The following is a 14,641-nucleotide window of genomic DNA, read 5'->3' as shown; positions in this document are numbered from 1 at the left end:
TGCCATGTCTAAGGCTTTGTTCTTGGTATACAGAAAGCAGTTAATATATATAAACTCATATTTTTATAATAGTAGTTCTAATAAGAAAGGATACTATAATTAAGAAATGGCATTCATTCCTTCATTTACTAGATCCACAGTAATCAGAAAGTTGAAATCCAAGATACAGAAATCAAGGTTGCTCTATGTAATTTGTCTTAATTCATTATATATTAGACTCCTATAGTAATTTCAGAGTGTTGGTTGCTTTTTAAAAATCCTTTTATTTAATTTTTATAGCCTCATTTAAAAATAAAATCACTAGTTGGTCCTAAAATGTTGACTGTAAAAATTGAGAGTATGGTATTCAAAGTAAGCAAATCCAAACTGGTAAATTGCATGTTTTATATCCTAAAAAGGCTTACTTCTTTCCTAGATGTATTACACATGATGCCAAGATATGTTTAATTGAAATAGAGACAGTAGTAGATGGAACTCCAGCAAAGTGGCAGCCATTGGGAAATAAAGAAAAAAACAGTTGATAATAGAATGTTTAAAGGCAAAAGACTGAAGCATGGAACCTGTAAAGTTTTCTCTTCATTTTAACTTGTTTGTTTTGTGGTAAAGATTTTGAGAAATGAATATTCTCTTTTTGTAGGAAGGGGAGATTCAGTATACCCCAGATCCCAGAAGTATACAATTCTGGCTTGCATATTAACATCAATTTAGTAATTATTTTTAAAATGGCCATGCCTATTCATGCCTCATACCAATTTAATCAAGAACATAGAAGACCAGACACTGTTATATTTAAATTTCCCTAGGCAATTCTAATGGGTGATCAGGGAAAGAGACTATTGAAATACATCATGTTGTAGGAATGGAAAGCTAGTAATCAAAAGGAAAAAAAATGGTACAGAATAGAAAAACATTAGGCAGCCATATCAGCCTACTCTTTGTAGTTTTCAAAAGCCTATATTAAAAACCAATGTATAAACATAATAATTAAAATTAATGAATGTACTGTATTGGTTGAGATTACAGCAGAATGGTCAATGAATGTGCTAGATACCACCTATATTCTACAAGGCACACTTATGATGTGGAATATAAGTATGTCATATTCATGTAGTATGTAATAAAAGTAAATGGATTATTTTAGCATAATCATTACCAAAAGTTGTACTTTGCTTTTGTTTTCTGAAAATTAACAATGATTCTTTTTTAATCTTCTCATGATTTCTATGGGTGTTTTATTATGTTCATATATATGTATGTCTGTATATACATATTAAATTATTTTAAATATAAAATTTGAATTATATAAAACATATGTATTGATTCTAGTATATTAGATCTTTATATGCAATAAAATCTCACTAATTATAAGGATAATCCAAATTAAGGTAGCCAAAAGGTAATTTATTTCTTTCAAGAACATGTAGCACATAGGAAGCAATGTTTTAAATGCTTAATGTTACACATTTGAAATTCATTGGATTCTGATGTAGAAAATAGATAACCACTTATAATGAATACTACTTGTATGTGAAAACAATAAGCTAAAATCCTCACTATAATGCATTCATTCTCATTCACTAAATAGTCATGCTATTTTTCTGTATGTTTTGCTTTTTTAGTTTTATCACTATATGAATAATTCAAAGGAAAACTTCTGCAGTCTGGATTAAGTTATCGTAAATTCTGAATAACAGGAATTTAACATTACAGAAGTCCCAGAGGCTCATTTTCAAGATTTCATTAATGTCTTAGAAAGCTAAAGTAAAAGTATCATTCCACATATAATAGATATGTTAATTTATTTATGAAAATGTATGTGCAACACAATTAACAATGTCATGTCACTATATAGCCTGTTTGGTATAAGTTTAATTTAAATTTTCACTAACATGATGTCAATAATTTTAAATAAAGATTTATAAATATTAATATACCGGGTGACGCATTTAAAAATTGTCATTTACCGTGTGAAATTCAGGCTTATTGGATCTTACAGAGGCCATATAGAAATTAGAATTGTGAGTAGGAGCTGAACCATGGATAGTAGTGTAATTCACATAAGTATCGATACATAAATTTTTCAAATAGGCCTCATTCTACTCTATTTTCAGAGAGCCCAATGTTTATTTTGGCAACAAGAAAGGCTGCAATTAGAAAAAGGATTGGAATTGGAGTTAAAAATTTTAAAACATTTGAAACAGCCTATACAGTAAATCATAAAACAGATCATCCATTTCTATTCATACACAATTATAAAATATTCCCCTTTAGGCCCCCATGAGGATATTCTTTCCTATCAAAGTAAGTACACTGACTTCATAAATTCAGTATGCCTTGATGTTTTAAAAATGTTTGGGTGACATAAATTGCTCTTGTACACTGAAGTGGTTTTATTTATACTACTGACTTCTACACTTAACAATGGATTTGTAGAATTAATCAAATGTTGGCACAAACTCAGAAACTTTCAATCATGTATTTCAGAAATATAAACTCAGTGGTTGCTTTCACATGGTATCTTACAATTGTATTAATTCAGAGAATATTTTAAAGTCAAGGTGCTAATTTGGAAGATTGTCTTTAGAAAGAATCTGGAAAGTGCTTATTTCCTCAAAAAAATTATTTGCAAGCATTCTCTTTTTTCCTTCTTTATGTAATTTGGACCAAGCAAGAAGGTCAGTTGGTGAGGAAATAACATTATTTAAAAATAAATCTCCATCAGACCCTGTCCCTTGGGCAAACATTAGTAGGAAATGAATTAATACTTTGCAGTTTGTAGCTTCAAACTCTCTGTTTTAATATTGCTTGTATACTACTGGCTATGTACAGTGAAGTTAATATTCTGTAATACTATATTTTATATGCTCTCGTAGGAGTTCTTTGTCTTCCTTTTCATTTACTACACCAGTACATTATTTGGCTGCATGTAAGAACTTGGGCATTATTCTGTCATTCAGTTTCAGCTGCCAAAATACTTTTAATCAATACAACTTCCAGAAACATTAGATCATAAAAAGCAATGTGTTTAGTAGAACATTTGTGTCATTACTAAAACTTTTAGTACAAGTCCTGAAAACTAGAGGTCTCAGCCCTCTTTCACCTTTTAATGTCCTTCTATGTGACTATTAAATACAAACTGTAAATGAACACTTCATTCATCCTTGAAGAAACACATGGAGTCTGAAGTTATTTAATGCTACCATATAAATTTCTATACAGGTATTTGCAGTTGCAACCTGAGTGTATAAAATAATGGAGCAGAGCTAACAGCCTGATTTAGTGCCTTCCTCCAGAAACATCTCTGCTTCTAGCAGGAAAAATAAATTAAAAAATAATAGAAAAGAGAAAAGGAAATTCTACATTTTTGTGAACTTCTACTGGGAAAATGATTGATTTACACCATAAGTAAAGTTCAGATAAATAAAATACTGACATAATTATATAATATCTCAGACCTTTCCTTGATGATATTTAATGCAAAATATTTGTTTGACAAGATCTATTTTTGCCCTTAGATTATAAAGGGAAAGAGAACGAGAGTAACTAGTACAGAACCAGGTACACAATCATTTCATTCTTAATTCATGAATTCATGGAGAAATTCATAAGTGAGGAAGTGTATGTCTCTTAGAGTTCATGTTGTAGATAATAATATTTTGAGCTGATTTTTTGTCTTTAAAGAAGCTCACATAAGGAGTTGGTACTGGGTTTTTCTAAGAATCTTATAAAAATAAGTACAACATAACATAAGCATTGAAAAGACTATTTCCATTAATGCAGGTTAGAATCAAAGAGGTTTCCGAAGACTAAGCATAGACAGTCTCCTCTTAACTCTAGGAAAACATTAAAGATCAAAATCTGCTATAATGCTAATAACATGTGTAGAATCGTTTGCGCGCAAGAATTGTGTTCCTCTAGTTCCTCCTTGAGAAGAAAGACAGCACTTAGACCTGGAGAGCTTTGTGAAAAAACATCATTTTCTAGCAATGGTCATTTTGTCATTCCCAAAGGACATCCAAAACAGGAAGTATTCTCTAATAGACAGTGAGGAGTTTCATGTACAACTAAAAATGTCACTAAATTGAAGCAAACATTATTCAATGATTTAATTATTGAAAACTCTTTTCTATGCTTAAGCAATATCCTAAATATGTTTTTGTGTTCATGACCTATTCTCATTGTCAAAATCACAGTTTCAGAAGATAAAAAGTAGGATTATTCATTCAATGAGTTACAAGTTTTAAATTCTCTTTATCTTCTGGTCTGGAATTAATTGTTTTTGTGTATTGTTGAGCTAAGTGGAACTTAAATCCATTTTCTAATAACATATTTTCTCATATTTTATTCAAAGAGTAAAGCTAACCTTTATAAATGTATACATCTGTAAAACATAACAGACATAATCAATCAATATTGAAATATTTTATATGCGTTTTCCTAAACATTTAAGCCAAATATGTAAACTGTTTCCTGATTTTTCTTTAATGTGAGAATTTTTCATGATTCTTGGTAACCAGAGAATTCTCAGTTCCAAATGGTAGTCCATTTTGCTATTTCTATTTTATTTTAACCAAGGTATAAAAAATCTGAAGGACACAAAGTATATAAGTCAGTGTGATGTATAATCACTTCCTACATCATTCCCAGGATCCATTGTGACCCTTCTTAGTCATAGATCCCAGAGAAAACCCACTATTTCTGACTTTTATCACTATAGATTAGTTTTATCTCATTAATTCTTATAAATGGAATCATTTATGTGCAATCTTTGTGTGGCTTTTTTTTCTTCATCATTATGACTGAGTTTCATCTGTGATTTGCAATAGCAGAACTGTTCTTTTTTGTTGGTATAAAATGTTCAACTGTATGAATGTACTGCAATTTATATACCCATTTTGCTATAGATAGGGAGTTGGGTTGATTTCAATATGGACAATGAGGAATAAAGCTGTTATAAACTTTTAGTAGACATATACATTTAATTATCTTGAATTATAATAGGGGTGGAATTTCTGAGTCAGGAACATAGATCAGGAACACATTTTCCATAACCATTGTCAAAAAGTTATCTAAAATGGTTGTAATTTTTGACTACTTTTAAAATTAACTAGTTTTGCATGATGATAATCTTTCATTTTAAAGAAATGAAAAGGTCATACCAGTTTTCCATTTTAAGGACAGGTGACAAAGACTTATTTCTAAGGGTCAAGAGAAAATCAACATTAACCCTTACTGCAAGGTCATATGGTTTCTAGTCACTGGAAATTCAGAGTCCTATGTGCCTATTGGGAAAAGGATTCAATATAGACAGAGTGTCTCTGGTAAAACTTTGCAAGTAGATGTCAAGAACTAGATACATCCTCTTACTGAATATGAGGAGGTATCAAACACCTGTGGTGGCATTCAAATGCTGCTTTGATAAATTCTAGCCATGAACAGAAATTATAAGAAAGAGTAAAATAAAATAGTTTTCCTTTGTGTTTCTTTTTTCCTAAACTACTATTATGGACATACTGAGTAAGAAATTTTATCAGAGACAAGCAGAAGATATCTTATGTACTATGATATGGCATCCCACATCTGTTATAGATAAGCTTTAGTGACTTTCTACATCAAAGTGGTATCATATTGGGACTAAAGGTCATATATGATACACTGAATTGAAGAAAATTATTTAGAAAACTGGGTCTAGTTGTAATATACATAAGAAAGATGGAACAGTCAGTGGAATTAGTTTGGGAGATGGCATTTGACTTTATTATTGACAATGTTCAGGTGGTTTTACAATAAACTTATGAAAATACATTAAAAGTTATATAAATATAACCAGGGAGCTTCCACTGGCTGCATCATAAGTGCTTGTGAGGTGTTTGCAAGGTGCATAATGTAATGGTCTTTTTAAAATCTAAGCCAGTGTTTTATACTTTCCTTTTCAATAAGTGTGAAATTTGCCAGTATTGCCTGTGATTGTGTTAGCTCTTTTACTGTAGTATAGATTCTATTTAAAAAATGTCTGTTTATAAAGTTTTATGACTTTTTATAGTGAAGTGTTTACAGTTGTTTAATAAAGAACTATATGTTTAAAAAGGTCATTTTGGCAATGCAATATTAACTTTTTAACATTAAGTTATAAGCCAATGTCCTTTATTAGTTCCTAAAAATCAGGTGTTATTAGTCAATGACAGTGGGGTTGCCTTATTATTTTGATGTAATTTTAATATATGAGTCCAAATATTGATCATTGCCTGTATCTTTCCCCTTTACCTCTACTTAAGGCCACATATTGAATAGTTAAGAATTTACCTCCATCACTTACAGATAGATCAATTCAGTAAATATTTACTGAATTCCTGACCCATTTATGGGAGGTTCTAAAGAAAATAAATATGAAGTGGGTCAAATTACACATATCCCTTATGTTTATAAATATTCTTTTGTTATATCTAACAAAATATAAATGCTGGTTCTCTTTAGTCTTTTTAAGTTGAGAACAATGTTATTTATGACACTGACCGTTTTTTAAAAATCTAAGTAGAATGTCTGACATTCTGGATCTGTCAGATTATTTCTTCATGGTGTACTTTATTATGTTGATAGATTTCTTTTAAACTGGAAGTTCAGTTTAGAAGTTTGAATATACTCAGTTTAAACATCTTTGCAAACATGCTTCTTAGTGAACTTCTTATTACACACAATGGACAGATTGCCCCACAGATCTCACTGTTTTCAAGGCACCTTTTCCCCATTATATGTAAGAAATTGGTTGGGGCGCCTGGGTGGCTTAGTCGGTTAAGTGTCCGACTTTCGCTTAGGTCATGATCTCGTGGTTCGTGGGTTCGAGCCCCGCGTCGGGCTCTGTGCTGACTGCCAGCTCAGAGCCTGGAGCCTGTTTCAGTCTGTGACTCCCTCTCTCTCTGACCCTCCCCTGCTCACGCTGTCTCTCTCTTTCTCCTAGAAATAAATAAAAATATTAAAAAAAAAAAAGAAATTGGTGAGGTTATATTTTGAGTCAGTGAGACTTTTCTCTGTTCCTAAGAAACTTCACCCAGTGGTTTGATACCCATTTATGAACAAGGCCAGAATCTTTTATGATCTAACACAAAGGACAATGAAAGTGAGATGTTAACCTGTCTCAAGCTTAGTAACTTCAAGGATACAATCATTTAAGAGGTTAAGACAGATAAAGCAGAAAGAGGTTTAGCCAATGTCCCCAGGACATTTTCTCTCATAGTAGGCATATACATCTGGCATAGGATTAGAGATAAAGTCTAAGTCAAATTTATGATTCACTTCACATGGTGAGAATGTTTAGGTCTTAAAACATCACTTTGTATCCAGATGGTTACAGATCTTACATGACAGCTTCTAGAAAGCAATGCTTCTTGATTCCATAGATTCTAGTTTTATTTATCATCAGTAATTCTATGGGGACATTCTGATAAGAACATTCCACAGAAACAAAAACAAAAACAACAAAACTCTCCTCCTAGCAAATAGCATTAGTCTATTCATCAGAAAAATCTAGGTTTATCAGGAGAGAACTGGATCACTAACCAGCTGCTTTAACTCTTCCCCCACCTGCCAAATTATAACACTAACGTTTGTAAAATAGTGATTCTCTGATTCCTTCATTTCATTACTTCTTCTCCTTTTAAATATCAGTTTGGATATATGGATATTTTTAATCAAACATGTTGTAATCACTTAAATTCTCTTTTTTCAAATGTTTAAATTGTCACAAATATTACTACTGTAAGATTCAAACTTGCCCCTGTGTTTTTCTGGCGTGACCTCATTTGTATTTGAGCCTTTTCTTACTTTCTGCCACAAGATGTCCCAAACTCATCTTTTTCTTTCCTAGTCCTGGACAGACTCTAACATTTCTCCAAGGAACCTCAATCTTTGGGGGTAAAAGAGCTGTGTGCTGGATGGTATTGGGGGGACACTGCATCTGAGTTCTGCCCAGTGGACAGAGATAAATAATCTGAATGTTTATTTGCATCTTTATCATGAATTTATGCTAAAAATTCACAATATATTTAAAAAACTTTTTAAAGGTTGCATGAACATTCCTGTCCCCTTGTTGCAAAAATCTTTGTCCAGTTATATTAAATATTTTACAGGTATGCTTTATCCAATCAAATATATAAAATAACTTCAGGGCTACAATAAATACATTGTTAACAAACTTAATAAGTAAAATTAATTCCTTTGTAAGTTTTACATCCTTAGAATATATTCATAAAATATTTAGAATCAAGTTAGTGTTCAAAGGTCAATTGAGTAATTCCTTTGTGTAATTAGGTTGACAGATTGATATGCATTTAGTTCCATTTATAGTTTTTGCATTCAATTTTATTATTTTATTATTTTTATTTTTTTAATGTTTTAATTTATGTTTTAGAGAGAGAGCGAGAGAAATTGCGTGAGCAAGAGAGGGTCAGAGAGAGAGGGAGACAGAATCTGAAGACAGGCTCCAGGCTCTGAGCTTGCTGTCAGTACAGAGCCTGATGTGGGGCTTAAACCCACGAACCCTGAGATCATGACGTGAGCCAAAGTTGGATGCTTAATCGACTGAGCCTCCCAGACACCCCTGCATTCAATTTTAATAACCATATCCTTAACCACTGTCCTTGCATCCATATCTATTCTAAACCAAAACTACTTTTCTCTTTACACAAAGCGATGCCAAATATACCTCTCAGATGTCTGCCCCAACAGAAATTTCCGTGTCACTGTTTTAGCATCTATTCTTGGGTGAGGTTGTAGTTTACTTGCCAAGTATTTTTTTTTTTAATTTCTTCTTTTGTTTATAGTTTATTTTTGAGACAGAAAGAGACAGAGCATGAGCGAGGGAGGGACAGAGAGAGAGAGGGAGACACAGAATCTGAAACAGGCCCCAGGCTCCAAACTGTCAGCACAGAACCTCATGTGGGGCTCAAACCCACAAACCGTGAGATTATGACCTGAGCCAAAGTCAGAAGCTTAACAGACAGAGCCATCCAGGAGCTCTGCCAACTATTTTTGCTTGTCCACAATCAAGTTAATGTAGCTGTAAGCTAAGCTCATGCATTTTCCTCCTCTTTCAACTGGTTATAGAGATCCTGCATTGTCATAATCATGAAATGAGGGAGGCTATTTGTGCAAATGTATGGGTGTCCAGGATACATGCTCAACAGCTGTCTTATACACTCTTGGTACTGCTCATCCTGTATTCCCAATGTACCACTTTCATCTTATTATGATTTATTGTTGAATATATTCAATATTATGACTTGATGGATCTGACAGGACTCAGCTTATGATGGCCAGTTCCAGCTGCATACACTTGGTGTCCCACAGTGAGCCATACATCTCTCCCATGGCCCAGCAGTATGCCAGGAATTGTCTGTCAATGGCAAATAATTCCATGCTGCAAAAGAAATGGCCTTGCTCCAGATACTTAAAGGTCTATATTATGGTTCTCTCACTGGTACTTGTCACAAAATACAAATTATATTATATAAATATAATACAAATTATATATCCCTACCACTGATAACCTCTAACCATATAAAGTTTTCTGCCTGGACCTTCTGCATAGCTTCCCCTACTCTGGGATCTACTTGAAGATTGTAGCTTTTGTTCATCCAATAAGCCAGAATAGCAGTCCTAGTGATACGGTAACATTAAACTAAAAAAAAAAAAAAAAAATCAACTGGACAATGTGCTTTCTTCTTTTAGGACAAAAATGCAAGATAAAATAATTTGTATTTATTTTGCCAAGAATTTGCTGAAAAGCCTTTGACTGTCAGAACCCTAAAAACATGAGTTTGGAAGGCCTTGAAACACATAGGGTTTACTTCTCAAACCCAGGAACATTTGAGTTCTCCAGATACCTTCAGCATGCTATCCATCTCTTAATCCAACAGGTCAATAAATATAATGTCATTGATGAACTGTATCAACATCATATTTGTTAGGACTGTCCAGGTATCTTCGGACATTATTAGAGAAGGCAAGAGTATTACTATAACTCTATGATAAAAGTAGAGGTTTGTATTTTTGTCCATTTCATATGAATGTAAACAGTTTTGGTTTTTCATTAGGTTAGAACAGAACAAATTAACCAGATCAATGTTCACTTATCATGTACCTGAGTCCATATTTATCTGCTCTCACACATATATATCCCATCTGGCACCTTGATTGAAATTTGGGCTACTACTTGGTTGAGCTTATGGTAGTCTATAATTATCCTCAATGAACCATCCCGTTTCTATAAAGGCCAGAGTCCTAAACTGAACATAGATATAATGGGGGCCATACACTTACATTTCTTTTGATCCTTGAGTTTGGGAGTAATTTCTACCATATCCTCCCCCAGGATGTGATACTATTTTGACTTATTAGCCAAATGGAGAGCAATTGCAGATGCTTCCAAATGATCTTCACTACTATTAATAACTCTTTCATATGTAATGGGTAGAATAATGGTCCCCCAAATATTTCCATGTCACAATTCCTGGAACCTCTGAATATATTAAGTTTCATGATAAAAGGGTTGTTAATTAGATGATCTTCATATAGGAGTTATTATTCTGAATTGTCTGGGTGGGCCCAATGAAATCACAGGGTCCTTAAAAATGGAAGAGGTGAAGAGATGAAGAACAAAGGAGATAAAAACATGAGAATTTGGCTTGATATTTCTGAGTTTAAAGATGAAGAAACTGGGTCATGATCCAAGGAGTGCAGGTAGTCTACAGAAACTCAAAAAGACAAAAAAATGGATTCTACCCTCAAGACAGCCCTGTCGACACCTTGAATTTAGCTCAGTGAGTCCCATTTCAAACATTTGAATGAAAAACTATAAGACAAGGGGCGCCTGGGTGGCTTAGTCGGTTAAGCGTCCGACTTTCGCTTAGGTCATGATCTCACGGTTTGTGGGTTCGAGCCCCGCGTCGGGCTCTGTGCTGACAGCTAGCTCATAGCCTGGAGCCTGCTTCAGATTCTGTGTCTCCCTCTCTCTCTGACCCTCCCCTGCTCACGCCGTCTCTCTCTCTCCTAGAAATAAATAAAAATATTAAAAAAAAAAAAAGAAAAACTATAAGACAATAAACTTGTTTTAAGCCACTAAGTATGTGGTAAGTTGTTACAGAAGCAATAAGAAACTAATACAAGTTCAGGGAACTAAAAATTGTGGGGTGCCTGGGTGGCTCAGTCGGTTAAGCATCCGACTTCGGCTCAGGTCATGATCTCATGGTTGGTGGGTTTGAGCCCCATATTTTCCCTCCACACCTGAATTTAGACTCATTTCTCCTAGTTTTTCTTTAAAAAAAAAATGGTGACAACTGGCACTTAGATCAGAAAGAGTTGTTTATACTTGATGCCTTAAGATGCTGTCTACCCAAAGCTCTGAAAGCCTTAAAGATAGAAAGTAATACTTAACTACAATACTACTGAGTTTTCGTAGAATTGTTACATTTGATAATAAAACACGTCTGTTTAATCTCAAAAAAAAAAAAAAGTGCTGTCTGTGCTGACAGCTAGCTCAGAGCCTGGAGCCTGTTTGGGATTCTGTATCTCCCTCTTTCACTGACCCTCTCATGCTCATGCTGTCTCTCTCCAACCCCCCCCAGAAATAAATAAAACATAAAACAATTAAAAATTGTGTGCAACTAGAAAAAATACCTAAAAGGGGGGAAAGTGACTTTGAAATTTGGCAGTGGGGAAAGGCTGCAAAAACTTTAGCTACTACTCTACTCTTGCACTTACTGTAACTACTGATAATTAAGCAAATTTCACCTGGCCTCTAATGTTTTACGCTCCCATTATTTCCCTTATTTTCAGAGAGCTGAGTTCTGTTAACAGTCACTCCTACCATTACAGAGGATACAATTGAGTTATTTGCAAGTGGTTTGATTCTTTCCAGACTTTTTTAAATTTTTTTTTTTTTTTGGAATTGTATTGAGATAATTTCAGGTCCACATACAGTAATATTAAAGAATGCAGAAACCTTGTACACTTCCTCCAATTTTCCCCAATGGTAACATTTTGCAAAACTTCAGTATGTTGTATATTACAAGGATATTGACATTGATCCAATCCATCAGGCTTGACTTTGGTAACAAAGCAATGTAACAGGGATAGATGAGGGCCAGATCATGCCATTCTAAAGAATTTGTGCTTATGACAAGTTGTCCCACTCTAACACAGAACATTCTCAAATGACTCTCAGAACACATGGTATGTTAGAACTCCAATTGAAAAATCATCTACAAGTGCCATGGTGACTCAGAGGTAGAAGGCCATTTCTGGCTGGGATGAGATGAAGGTAGAGGTAGAGTTACAGGGATTATTGGTAGGCCTTTTAAACTGTGTTAGTCAGGTCGCCTGGGTGGTTCAGTTGGTTAAGCGTCCGACTTCAGTTCAGGTCATGATCTCACGGTTCGTGGGTTCGTCGGGCTCTGTGCTGACAGTTAGCTCAGAGCCTGGGAGCCTGTCTTCAGATTCTGTGTCTCCCTCTCTCTCTGACCTCCCCTGCTCATACTGTCTCTATCTTCTCTCAAAAATAAATAAAGCATTACAAAAAATTAAAAAAAACCAAAAAACAAAAAAACTGTGTTAGGATGAGAGCAGCCTTTTAATCCAGGGCCATTTTTGCTCCTGCTATGTAACCTGCTATCACTCTAGGGATTTTTAAGGTCTAATGTTCTGACTAGTAGAAGCATGAACCATCCGAGCTCTGTTTCTGTCTTTGCGATTATCCACTTGGTTTCTTTGAGGTGGCTCTTTTCATCTGGGAAATTTCCTAACACATGTGTCAGCTAAAGGTATGAGACTCTATGCAGATTTATAGAGCTTTCTCTCTCACTATGCATCTCTCTCCTCTCTGCATCTATGCCCCGTGAATTCTTGTCACCTTGACCTCCCTGATTTCCCAGTTCTCTCAATTCAGAGTGATGGCCAGACTCCACTTGGGTCCTCACATCTTTGGTGTATCTTAGAAACTCTTTCTAGAAAATAAATTGGGGGAAATAGAAGGCTTATTAAGTTTCTCCTCTCTGAGGGATAATAGTCCTATCTGTTTGATCTTTAATGGACAAGAAACAAACAAACAAACATTGCTTTATACATTTTGTTTATTTTTAAAAATCCTTTTAAGAGGGTATTGTATCCCTGTTTATCATCATGACCATAAATGGAAATCAGTATCTTCATTCTTAAAATAACATTTTCTTGCTCTCCTGGGTAGGCCATGTAAGACTATGGGATAACACAATGAATGAGCTCCTTGATTTGACTGAAGATGATGGATCACTGCCTAGCAGAGTGGATGAGCTTTACTGACAAAGATGGGTGCATTTCCCATAAGTGGAGGCAAGGATACATCAGTATTTAGAGTATTTTACCACAGGTAGTATTGGCAGTGGCTAATTGGTCACACTTCCTATAGAAATCAAATAGGTTTGAAGTCTACAAAAATATTGCTAGATCAATATAAAGAAAACAAACAAAATATACAAAATCTTAAACATCCGTTTGGTCAAAGATCTGATGAGTTGTCACAACAGACTTTCCTATCCTTTAATATAGTTTTTATATCTACATGTGTTTGGAAACCAAAGGCCCATTGATTAAAGCAAAACCTGGCTTTCTTGAAAAAATACTCTGTGTCACTATCACGAGTTAATACAAGTTAAATCTTTTTTTTTCATACTTTTTAAAGGAATCTGTAGCCATTTACTAGAATAAATAGGAAAAAGGAAAATTGATGTAGCCAGACTATTCAGGCATTTCTAACACTGACTCTGAATTGACATTAGTTTCTGGGGACACAAAAATGCTATTCTCATCCACAATTCAAATTGTTGGCAAGATGATATGTAGGTTAATCTCCACTCAGCGTGGGCCCAGCTGTTCCTCTAATATTTTGGTTATATCCCAAGTTCTTGATTACATAATTGGAATAGATATTCTCGGCAAATGGCAGAATTTACACAAAGATCTGTTAATTCTATGGGTAAAGCTGTTGTAGAAAACTATAAATGAAATTATCCAAAACTTCTCCTCCATACCATGATAGTAAAATAAAAGTAAAAATCTAAATTGGGGGAAATTATAGATTAATTCTTCTATTAAAAACTTGAAAAAAGACAGGGATGTTGAGACCTATCACATCCTCTTTAGCTTATCTGTGTCGATAATTGGAATGACCTTGCAGTATGACATTGGATTATCACAAACTTTACCAGGTGGTACCTCTAAATGCAGCTTCTATTTTTGATGTAATATCTTTGAAGAACACAAACACTCCTGGTATGCTGCTATGGATCTGAATAATTGACTTTCTCCATCCTAATTTATAAAGGCTATGTGAAGCATTTTTATTTTCTCTTGGTAAGGCCAACAGTATACCTTTACACCTTTCATTTCACATAACATCAAACTATAATGTAGTCCACTACACTGATGATATAGTGCTAACTGATTCTGATAACCAGGAAGTAGTAAGTAATTAATGTATTAAGGCAATTAAAAGAGATTTGGAGATATATCCCACAAAGTGCCAGAAGCCTGCCATCACAGTGAAATGTGTAAGGACCAAATGGTATAAAACATATCAAGTTTAACTCTTCCATAGTAAAATAAAAGTGTACAT

The sequence above is a fragment of the Crocuta crocuta genome, unplaced genomic scaffold (assembly GCF_008692635.1).
Source record: "Crocuta crocuta isolate KB4526 unplaced genomic scaffold, BGI_CrCroc_1.0 scaffold742, whole genome shotgun sequence".
In the NCBI taxonomy this organism is placed as follows: Eukaryota; Metazoa; Chordata; class Mammalia; order Carnivora; family Hyaenidae; genus Crocuta; species Crocuta crocuta.
This window is presented reverse-complemented; position numbering follows the sequence as displayed.